General features: G+C 41.9%; 1 protein-coding gene and 1 long non-coding RNA gene across 5 annotated transcripts in view; one reads left to right on the top strand and one right to left on the bottom strand.

Moving 5' to 3' along the window:
* Positions 1-698: 698 nt before the first annotated feature.
* Positions 699-8,652, bottom strand: LOC133366653 (uncharacterized). Its single transcript, XR_009758467.1, has 4 exons — positions 8,421-8,652; positions 3,898-3,945; positions 3,158-3,232; positions 699-898 (listed from the first exon to the last, which is right to left on the bottom strand). It is a non-coding gene; the product is annotated as an uncharacterized LOC133366653 (long non-coding RNA).
* The window catches only part of LOC133366634 (cadherin-10), a 158,084-nt gene continuing 150,553 nt past the window's right edge, over positions 4,436-11,966 (top strand). For 2 of the 4 annotated variants that reach the window (XM_061589975.1, XM_061589949.1), the window contains exon 1: positions 4,436-4,612. The gene's annotated coding sequence lies outside the window, so the exon portion shown is untranslated. Of the gene's footprint in view, positions 4,653-8,450; positions 8,927-11,966 lie in introns of those variants that run through there. The other 2 variants (XM_061589966.1, XM_061589958.1) reach the window with 2 other exon arrangements.

The raw sequence follows: 11,966 nt of genomic DNA, 5'->3' as shown, positions 1-11,966 counted from the left end.
TGAACAGGGATGGGGAATCTGTGGAACTCCAGTTGTTGTTGGACCTCAACTTCCTTCAGACCCAGCCAGCACGGCTAATGGTCAGGGATGATGGGAGTTGTAATCCAACAACTGGAGAGTCACAGGTTCCTCATCCCTTCTCTAGAAGTTTCCAAAATGCTGCTCTGCACAGGCACCAATCCCTTATGTGTGACTCACCAATGCCCAGTCAAAGAACTAGTTACAGATGAGCAACTTGCCTCTCTCCTCACCACACGTTCTTATTTATAGAGTACAGAAGTTGTAGATTTTAGGCTCTACAAAAAAAATGTTGATGTTGTTTTGATGACAAATGCTGTACAACCTGAGCTTCTTCCTCATGTGAGTGACGGGACTGGAGCTAGGTAGCTGCTGTTTTCTGCCATCATGTTTTGGCAAGTGCAAAGTTTAAACAATGTGTCTGGAAAAACACAGATTAACCTTATCAAAGGAGGAGGGCTTGCTCGTTTGTTCATTTCCATGCAATTGCATATGCACATACATGCTTATTTCAGCATAATGGGATGGCAAGGTACTACCTGTCATCTCTTCAGGAAGCGATGCATTCACAACACTACTGAAGCAATGCACTAAAATTTACAACCATGCCAACTAAAATACACTTTTGATTAAATCTTCCCTCTGAAAAAATGTGACTCTGACACTTGGAATGGGGGTAATTTATTTACATTAGGAAAGGATCGAATAACAGGTTGCACAAACTGGCTTTGCTATTTTCAAATGCCACAGTCATCGCTGGAGCCACAGGAAGGATTAAAAAACATGAAGGAGAACAAAATTGTGTCCCTGATGTTCAAGATGCTTCGGTTTACTTCATCAAACTAAGTCATTTTGATACACTTCTGAAAGTCATTTAGTCCTGTGATAAAATGAAAAAAGTGTTAAAATAAGCAATAACCCAACACATCCCCCTGCCCCAAAAGTAGTGATACCATGACAAACAAGGGAGGGTTGCCAAAGGACTGAAGGCCAAACTAGGAGTGATTTTTAGCAGAAAATTGTGGGCAGGGATACTAAACTCTTTCCTTATCTGCTGCCTTTTTCTCTGCTGTTCTGCTCTTTCTCTCACAGAGTTCCAGCAGAAGATGTTTACCCTCACAAAAGTAACTAAAAAGGGAGAAAAGTGGCTGGGGTGGGGGGAGCGGCTATGAAAAACTGATATATCAACCCTTCAGTCCTGTCACTTCCCCATGAAACTTCCGAATAATCAAGGTCAAACCTCTGATACCCTTCAATGCAGTGCTTTTCTCCCTTCCCCCCATTTTCATCTTTAATATGTCCTCCTGCATTATAAAAAATATTGAAAACTCATTTATCAGACTACATGAATAAAAAATAAATGGGAACGATCAAGCTAAGCTGTTAGGGTATACCTAACTGTCCATGTTCTTATTCATGGAGTGAAAAAAGATTGAAATAGTAGTTACCAACTGGACACACCAGAATCACAGCAATATTTGGCTCCTCCTTGTTGTGGGCTTATGGACCTTGAAAAAGATCCACAGCCACATGTAGCAGCACACCCTTTGATGACCTTGTGATGGTGAATTTGGAGACACAGGGGACTCCTTTGGGGACATACAGCTTAAATTTGGTTAGAGGTTTTTTAGAATCCAGAGGATTCTGGAGTGGGGCTATTTTAAACTTTTTTGGGGCTACGTTGAATAATTTCAAAATTAATTATATTTGGTCATCTAGACTTTTCCTGTGATAATGGAACCACATGTTATGCAGGAAGCAGCATCCTTCATTTTAACGCCTGCTCCTCTCACTCCTTAGGATTAATTATCCTGTATCATTCATGAGATCATCAATTCATCCATTTTCCTGACCCTGCATCCTTGACTGACACTGGTAGGGCAGGGAAATGCAGACAGTGACATCATGATATGGGATAATGATCCAATGCATTAGGGAGATGGGGAGAAGTTTACATAGGAATGCCAGTTTTGATGGCAGCCTCACATCTGCCTCACATGTAGATCCACCCTGTAACACTTCATGTTACACTGAGTGAACAACACACGTGTGTGAAGAACATGCTTGTGTAAAACAGCTCAGTCTTGTTCCAATTTAAATTTACTGTAGCCTTCACATGGACAAAATAATTGTTATTGTAATAATTAATCGCAGTCTCTGTGTCCAGGGTCTTAAAGAAAAGGTGGGGAAGATGAAAACAGATTCTTGCTCAGGAGAAGAAAGGCATAGCCTCTTGCGACAGTGGGATAACTACCTGTCACATGGATCTGTTTTTCTTCCTTTCTCCTCACTTACATCCCCCAACAATGCCAGGGTTAATCAGAGCTTTGGCCACCCTCCTATGTTGTTGTGATACAAAAAAAAAATCCTTAAAGCTGCAAGGCATCTATGTGCCTGTGACGCTTTGACTCCTTTTCTTTCTCACTCAGTCTGTGCTGGTCCCTGAGGTGAATACTAAACTATTTGTTCTCTGGATTCCCCTACCTTCTACTATATATATCTCCATAATGGACGTTCCCAATAGTGACCTTACATGAATTAGGAACAATCTCTGTGTATGAGGTACACATTCTAAATGAAATGAGACTCTTAAATTCCTCTTTTCAACACACACACAAACTCACAACACAATATAAATATTGTTGCCCCCCCCATCTATTTTAACCCAGTTTTAAAAAGGTAAAGGTGTCCCAGCACTTACAGTGCGAGTCGTTTCTGACTCTTAGGGTGAGGTCTTGTGACGTTTACTAGGCAGACCGTATATATGGAGTGGGATTGCCAGGGATTGCCAGTTCCTTCCCCGGTCTTTCTTTACCCTCCAGCATATGCCAGGTACTCATTTTACCAACCATGGATGGATGGAAGGCTGAGTGGACCTCGACCCCTTTTACCGGAGATTCGACTTCCTCCTTCCGTTAGAATCGAACTCCGGCCGTGAGCAGAGCTTCCGCTGCGTTACCACCGCTTACCACTCTGCGCCACGGAGGATCTTAACCCAGTTTTAACCAAGGCTTAACTTGAGTTATGCCTCACCAAATAGCTTAGCCTATTTTTCAATGCCAAGGTTCATCCATGGATTTTTTTTATATATCAAAGAAAATAAGAGTCTTTGAATGTATGCAAAGTGTTCTTCTCTCACCACTAGACCCTGCCTTCAAGATCGGATTAGTACAGAGGAATACTTCCAGGTGCGTTCTGGAGTTGCAGCATTACTCTTAAAAAAAAGAAAAGAAAGAAATTAAGTACTGGCTTAACAATGAATCTCACTGAGCAGGAAAATGTTGCCTTATATGGGAGAGCTGGTGGCTTGCCAGGAGTGTGAATACTGACAGCTCATATCCTATGGCTGAGTTGCAACTGGGAATGGGAATTTTGTGAAAAACCTTTTTTATGATGGCAGGGCGATCTTGATGAAGGTCTGCACTGGCAAAAATGTGGCAGCCATCCCCTCTCACAAGAGAATTGGGCCAATATTTCACCTCTTTCTAGCACAGTATAATTGCCTTGGCAACAGGGATGTTCCCCCCCTTCCCCACAACAGTTTAGGGCAAAGGATTGGCTATGCTTGCCCTCAGTAATGTTGACACATAGTCAGATATGACTGACTTCATGGTGCTGTGGTTTCATCACATTTGTCACATGATCTCTGATTGTCTGGGATCACTTTGAGAAGCAACAAGGGGATGGTGTAGCATCAGTAAAAGGAGGTTAGCTGTGAAAAAGGGCACTGTTCAAAATGGCTGAGGTTTGTTTTGTGTGTGTGTGTGTTTAGAGGGCAGAACAATTACCTTGGAACTGTCACATTTTTTCCAAACCCCCCTCCCGCCAAAAGAAAATCACCAAAAGGGGGCACTTTTTACCACATGTGAAAATGCTTACATAAAGCTTTGTAAGGTAGGATGAATCATGTATGTTGCCTTGAGATCACTGGAGGAAAAGAGAGATATTAAATAAACAATCAAATAAATATGCAGTGAAAATTTGACACAGCCTTAATTTTCCACTCTGTTCAGAGATATACCAGGGAATGCTGATAGGCAACCATTAGCAATGGACAATGTAAGAATATCATTGAATGTTTAGGGAGAGTCACAAAAATAGTTCTGGGCATCAATGTTTATATGTGAATCTTGGCATTCACTATAACTCTCTCTCTCTCTCTCTCTCTCTCTCTCTCTCTCTCTCTCTCTCTCTCTCAAAAAATCCCATGATTCATCCACATTCTGTTTCTGTGTCTGTACTAGCACCTGAGGGGCCAGCCAGTATTTCCTAGCCCAGAGAGGTAGAACTGGCACAGCAGCTAGCGGTCCTTGATCCTTTCTGTTGCAACTGCAACATATTTCCAAATTTCAGTATTTATTAACTCCCACAGCTTTCAGTTCTGTTTGGCAATAGCTGCAGTGTGGCTGTCACTTTAAGAGGCTGTTTCCACCTCATGTAGCAGAAAGAAAGTGTGCAGGTCCGGTGCCTTTATGAAACAGAGACAGAACTGGGATTGCTGGAAATGTCTGTTGTTTCTCGAGGAGTTCGCCATGGCTAACTCTACCTGTGGAGAATTTACAAAAACTCAAGGGTGCTTAACTTTCAGCTTCAGGTAAATGGAGGGAAATGATTTGTGGAGATGGACTGTTCAGGTATGTATGTATGACTGATGCAACTCAGAGCGCCAAGAAGCATGGAGAGTGTAGCAAGTGGCTTTGTATCCTTGACAAAAAGTGGTTGCAATCCGGCCTTGTTCAAACAACACACACAAGACCAAGATTTTAAGATGTCTGTTCTGGGGTGGGGAGCTGGCACAAATTAGTAAGCAGGAGCTCTGTTGTGATGTGGTGTATTTTCCCCCTTTATTTGGGATTCTCTCAGATAATTTTCCTCATCCAACTTAACCATTTAAAAAACTCATTACACTTTTGCCATAGCACTTATGTACAGTATATGTGTTTTCTTTCTAATTGTGAATAGCTTTAAAGAAAAACATAGAGGTAACTTTATTGTTTACCAGATACAGGTTCTTTTTCTAAATTATTGTTTGTAATCCTGCCTTTCCTCAGTGAAGCTCAGGGCAGCATGTGTGTACTTTTCCCAATTTATTCTCATAAGAATGTTATCCTGTCTCCTGTGTGTTAGCTAGGCTGTGAGATAATGGCTTGTCTAAGGCGATTTCCAAGTGTGCTGTGTGGCTAAATGAGGATTTGAACTCAAGTCCTCCTACTCCATATCCAACAGTACAATCCTATAGTGTTTACTCAGAAATAAATATCACTATGACTACTCCTTAGTAAGTGTGTGAAGGATTTCAGCCCAAGACTCACTCACTCTCTGCTATACCCACACTGGGTTTCCCAGATCAACAGTCAGATCCTTTACAATCTTTACTCAGACATAAGGATTGGACCAAGATGAAGGAAGTGTGAAAATTGGAGGGAGAAATATCAATAATTTAAGATATGCAGACAATACAATACTACTAGCAGAAAACAGTAATGATTTGAAACGAATGCTGATGAAAGTTAAAGAGGAAAGCACAAAAGCAGGACTACAGCTGAACATCAAAAAGACTAAAGTAATGACAACAGAAGATTTATGTAACTTTATAGTTGACAATGAGGACATTGAATTTGTCAAGGATTATCAATACCTCGGCACAGTCATTAACCAAAATGGAGACAATAGTCAAGAAATGAGAACAAGGCTAGGACTGGGGAGGGCAGCTATGAGAGAACTAGAAAAGGTCCTCAAATGCAAAGATGTATCACTGAATACTAAAATCAGGATCATTCAGACCATGGTATTTCCAATCTCTATGTATGGATGTGAAAGTTGGACAGTGAAAAAAGCGGATAAGAGAAAAATCAACTCATTTGAAATGTGGTGCTGGAGGAGAGCTTTGCGGATACCATGGACTGCGAAAAAGACAAATAATTGGGTGTTAGAACAAATTAAACCAGAACTGTCACTAGAAGCTAAAATGATGAAACTGAGGTTATCATACTTTGGACACATCATGAGAAGACATGATTCATTAGAAAATATAATAATGCTGGGAAAAACAGCAGGGAGTAGAAAAAGAGGAAGGCCAAACAACAGATGGATTGATTCCATCAAGGAAGCCACAGACCTGAACTTACAAGACCTGAACAGGGTGGTTCATGACAGATGCTCTTGTAGGTCGCTGATTCATAGGGTTGCCATAAGTTGTAATCGACTTGGAGGCACATAACAACAACAACATTTGTGAAGCATAAAACATTGTTAGCACTTTCAAACAAAAGCAATGTTTTGCTTATAGTATTTCCTTTAAGCAGTGTAGCCTTTATTTTGGCAAGGGCTATGATATCTCTGTCCTACCCCAGAGTTTCTATGAAGTTTCCCTTTTCCTGAAGGAAAAAGACAGTCCCACTGCCTTTATGCTGGTGACACTCTGCCATGTTACTGTTCCTTCCATATAATTGCAACGATAGAAAAGCACTTTGTTCTTATTTGATTTTTCATGTAGTTCAGCATGGGAGGGCACGAAAGGCATATTTATGGGACAGACCAGCTGCCTGGTGATCTTCTGGTCAGAAATTCATTTTGCTAGAGGGCACCTTTGAGAAGTGGGTGGGGATTTTAAAAGTCATGGTAACAGACTTACCTCCAAAGGTATTGGCCCTTGCCAGTAGAGGTCTCCTTGCTAAAACTATAATTATTTAATTTCCTGCTTTTTGCCTCTGCAATGACAAGCAGCACCTGGTGGTTGATCAGATTTGGTCCAGGGCCATCAGTTGCTAACGGGTAATATAGACCACTGGAAAATAATCTGCAGGCTACTTGTGGCCCATGTGACCTTTCTAGTTAAGGCATGCTCTCAGTAAAACTTGCTCAGAACTTTTCTCTTTTGACTTAGATCCACCTTTATTTATTTATTTATTCTGAGGGCGTTTGGGGCTATAGGTTGGTTGATTGGTTTTTCCTGCTATTTTATTTTCTTAACTCTACCCTGAGAGAGTGTGGTGTAGTGGTTAAGGCAGCCTTTCCCAACCGGTGTGCCTCCAGATGTTGTTGGACCACAACTCCCATCAGCCTCAGCCATTGGCAATGCTGGCTGCGGCTGATGGGAGTTGTGGTCCAACAACATCTGGAGGCACACTGGTTGGGAAAGGTTGGATTAAGGTGTTGGACTACAACCTGGGAGACCAGGGTCCTAATCCCCACAGCCATGAAGCTCAGTGGGTGACCTTGGGCCAGTCACTGCCTCTCAGCCTCAGAGGAAGGCAATGGTAAAACAACCTCTGGATACCATTTACCATGAAAACCCTATTCATAGGGTCACCATAAGTCTGAATCGATTTGAAGGCAGTCCATTTCCAGTTGTTTCAACTCTACCCTGTTCTTTGAGTCTTAATAGGCATGTTTTAATTTTTGTTCATATAGATATTACAGTGAGCTGTCTTGAGGGTCTCTTATGGAAAAGATCTGAAATATGACACATGCACAAACAAATTAAATATGTCCATAGCTAACTTAAATTATTTGTTGGTGTGTAAGGAAATACAGTAGGGCTTTACAGCCCTACCTTGTTGTTAGCAAAATTTCCTCCCATGTAAGTGGACATTTGAACCAATTCTCATATTGTAATGAGGTTTGATTTTTTTAAAAAGCATTGACTAAAAATCCCTCAAGGTACAGAGTGAATGGAGCAATACTGACATCCTTTGGCTTACGCTTAGGGGAGAGTTTGAGGCATCTCCCCCAAAGTGTTATGAAGTCTATGTAATTCTTTTTTTCTCTCCTGCTGTTGAAGGTTTTGGGTTCAGTATGATCCAAGAGGGATTGTGCCGAGTCCAATTTATTGCATTAGGGAGCATCAACTGTTACAGATTTAATCTGTGCAAAGGATTACATCTGCAGAATGGGAAAGCTACAGGGCGGTGATCCCAGTAATGTTACCAACACATGTGATGCCAGAGATCAGCTGGAACAAAAGTGTTGGGCCCAAAGGAAACCTGAATAACTCTGAATTTTTTTGGCAGAGGTTGACAGAAAAGAGTCCAATACAAATCAGTACAGTATCTTCCAATGGGTTTGCTTTCCCCCTGTTATTTTAACAGAGCTGAGAATGAGCAGCAGAGAAATTCTCTCTCTAAAGGACCAGGAGCTTGAAGAACGTGTGAGAACTGAAAACACAAAGAACTGAAAACCCGAGAGGGCTGTAATTTAATTGGAAGGGTGGGGTGGGGTGGGGGGTGTCCGGTGGGTTTGACATGACAAGTGCCGCAGTCTCTCAGTGAGGAGAGAGGAAAATTAGATATTTAATGAAGAATGGGTGTGTGTGTAAAAAAAGCCAAAAAGGGGGGGAGCGAGGAGTGGTGATGTTATGATTGTGTATTATTACAGTAAGCAGAATAGATGAAGCTAATTACCTTGGACTTGAAACATAAGAGAGCCATTCTGTCCGGAGCAGGAGGAGGAGAGAGGGAGCCTTCGACGGAAAGCCCTCCTTTCTTTTCACCCCTCCCACCACATTCACTTGCAAATCACTGTGAGCCTGGAAAAGCCTTCTCTTCTTTCTTCCAGTCTGTGCACCCTTCCCATGGCAAGTGCTGCGGCTCTATCAGGAGAAACTCTCTTGTGTTTTTTCCCCTCCTTTCTCTCTTCCTGTGTGGTGGAGTCTCTTTTTTTTAATCAGGCGCTCTGAATGAAAGCCAGTCAGAGAGGAGAGAGGGCGAAGGCTCCCCCTTCTCCTCGCTCCCCGCTTCCTCCTTTCCCCGCTGTCCAGAGTTAAGCGATGCTCGGAGAATAAGCCTGAATTAAATTCAAGTAGGATCATCCTTAAGGGGGAGAAATAGGAGAAAACCGGTAAAACAAAGAGGAAGCATTCTCCGGCGTTGCTTAGGTTGTTGGACACCACTTCGTTCACGACAGAAAGGTAGGACACACTCCCGCGTTTGGCTTTTATTATTCAATTGGTGTGTATGTGTGTGTGTGGGGGGGAGTGGAGGGAGTTTGTGAACAATACCGGTTGTTGTTTTTTGCATTCACAGAGATCTGAAATGTGTAACTTTGTAAAAGATTGCATGATGAGAGAAGTTATGCCCATATACATATGTATATATATGATTCTAGCTGGACTGCATTTCTGCCTGCTCAGGAATGACAGACCTATGTAGTTTGCAAAGCCGGCTCATGAACTGCCAAGGTGGATTCAGAGCAGCAGATGATTGCTGACCCCCCCCCGCACACACACAGCCCCAGCCCTCCCCCCATCCATTTGTATCAGGAGGGAGAGACAGTCAGTGTATAGTACTTGAAAAGCTTAATCTCTCACAAGGGTAACTGTCATGGTCATAGCATGAGTTACACACACAGTCACACACCAGGTCGTGCAGCATCCTTGTACGACTGATAATGCCCCCCCCATCTAGAAGAGTATCATAGTTTGCTTCCTCCCCTTGCTCTAAATAATATTTCACTATGTAATGACACACACATAGTGCGAATCCTGCTTCAAGCCACTTCGAGGGGATAGTAGGGATGGACTGATGCACCCCAGCTAAACTTCAGTGTCCGTCTTGATTGCTTGTAGGATACAGGGAGAATGCTAAGCGTGGGTACTCATCTCGCTTTGTGACGGAGCACTTACAAAAGAGTAAAGCAGAGAACAAGCGTGTTACTGTATGTGTGTGTGTGAGAGAGAGCATGTTATGTGGAAATCCAGTACAAGCAGCGGTTGTGTGAGCCTTTACTGTCGCTGCTGCAATAAAATCCATATTTGATGTGGAGTGAAATTAATGTAGCGTGCTGCAAGTCCCCTTCCGTGCTCCTGACAAGTCACCGTTGGTGGCATTGTCAGCTGCTCTTGCTGCTGCGCTGCAAATATTAACAGCAAGTGAACGTGCAGCATGATGCCAGCTGTAGCCGCCGAAACCTAACACAGCTTTTAGCATAAAAAGATGCCACCGACTGACTGCACGTGCGGTTGGTGACAAAGAGCAGCCAGCAGAACCTGACCTATCATCTTTGTTTGGTTCCACATAAATGGGGCCATTCCGATCGTCCTAGTGTTTCACTCTGGTAGAGAAAAGAAAAGAAAAAGAATCTGTGCTATTCAAAGCCGCACATCTATTACTTCCAAGATGCTTGCGGGCATATTATTTTGATTCTCTGTATGTGCCGTACAGACGGGGGGGGGAGTATTTACTTCCTTTTATAAGGTAGTTGGCTCCATCATAACGTACATATGTGGCCAAATTTTGGCTAGGTGGTCAGTACTGAATTTCCAAGTCTTTTCTTGAAATTCTCTCCTGTGGCAAATATTTTTTGACCTTAAGAACTGCTGTTCATCGCTGTTGCAGATTGTCATGCCTGTTCATATGTATTAATATGAAATATCTTCCTCTATTGTAATTTAAAAAAAAATGTTTCAGAGGAAAATAGTATGAGGGTGAAAGAAAAGGTGGAAGAGCAGCCAAGTAAGGGGGAAGAATGACTAAGAGAAGTTCTCTTTCCTGAGAAGAAAAGACCCTTTTAGTCTCTCATAGTCACTGTGGTTGATTGAGGAGAGATGCTGTGTTTTGGAATGTAATCAAATTATATTGTTTTGGCTCTGCATATTCCTTAATTTCAAACCAACTCGGTGAAAGAAACTGATCCATTGTGCAGTGTGTTTGGGTGAGGGTGGGCAATTGTTCCATAATGCAATGCCCCTCTTCTGTGATTTTAGTTGTTTTTTAGCATCAGCATGACATCTAAAAAGATGGATTTCATTTTATTAGAGAGGCTCAGTGTCAAAACAAATGACGTCACACTGTTTTTGTTTTATGTTTGCAATGCCATATGATTGATTTGTGGGGGGTAGCTATGGACAGCATAAGAATACAGCTCTTGTTGCTTGCTTTGTACTCATTGGTACGCCTGTCTCCAGTTTAGGCTGGCAAGTTTGGGTGGAACAGATTAGTATTAAAGGCATAGCTTTTTACGTGTAGATAAGATATGCAGAATGCTATGTGTGGGCTAAGCAGTGTTTGACAGTGTATTGATTTTTCTTCAGTGTTGCAGTTGTTTGTTATGTCAGAAATATGTAGGTCTGTCTCTTCCCAGTACAGGAATGCATAGCTTAAAAACAGATCAAGTACTGAAAACAGAAGCACATTTTTTAAAAAAGTGATATAATACAGAGTCACGCTCCCTAGATACACAGAGAATGCCATTGCTCTTGTATTATCAGCCAAAATAATTTGTTGTTAAAGTTAAAAGCAATCCAGGGACCCCTGCAATAAATGTGGCCATTAAATAAAGACTATATTGTTTCATCTTTCTCATTAAAGGACTCAGTACAGAAGACAGAGACAGTTAATTTAAAAATGTTAATCAACCCTGGCACTTGGAAAGTCATTTCCTGATCTCAGTACGATATCCTAAGGAAATAGATGGGATCTCTCTCTCTCTCTCTCTGATTCTTGCTCAGATGACTAATTTCCTATATATTTTTGATCAAAAATGTTTTGCTTTCATGCCATACAATGCCACTAGGCTGCAGCAGTAGCACACAGGGGTCAGTCAAGGATTGGAAGATTGCTGAACAGGCAACCCAAAAGAGGTGTGCCTTTTATCTTCATTTTAAGTGCTGTCCTTTTGCAAATTGATTCATTGTCAGTGGCTGAAATATTCTACAAGCTCTGCCCACTTTCCTCATTAGACTGCACCATGTCCTGGCTTCTGTGGATCATAAATGTTGACCTAGGACGCTGGGAGAAAGCAAAAGAAGGAAAAGGTGGATAGAACTATAAGTGATAATAACTTACTCAACAGACACTTGAGCTATGATTTTTCCCATCATAGATGCACCACAATATTCTTTATTTAATAGATGCAAGGGAGGCTATTTCACATCTTATTTCATGCTGCAGCAAGGCTACCTTTTGAACAAGAGAAAATCAGGTGAAGGACCCTTGATGGTTTTGAAGTTG

Source organism: Rhineura floridana, chromosome 1 (genome assembly GCF_030035675.1).
Source record: "Rhineura floridana isolate rRhiFlo1 chromosome 1, rRhiFlo1.hap2, whole genome shotgun sequence".
In the NCBI taxonomy this organism is placed as follows: domain Eukaryota; kingdom Metazoa; phylum Chordata; class Lepidosauria; order Squamata; family Rhineuridae; genus Rhineura; species Rhineura floridana.
The sequence above is the reverse complement of the archived record's forward strand: the minus strand, read 5'-3'. Positions and strand labels throughout refer to the sequence as shown.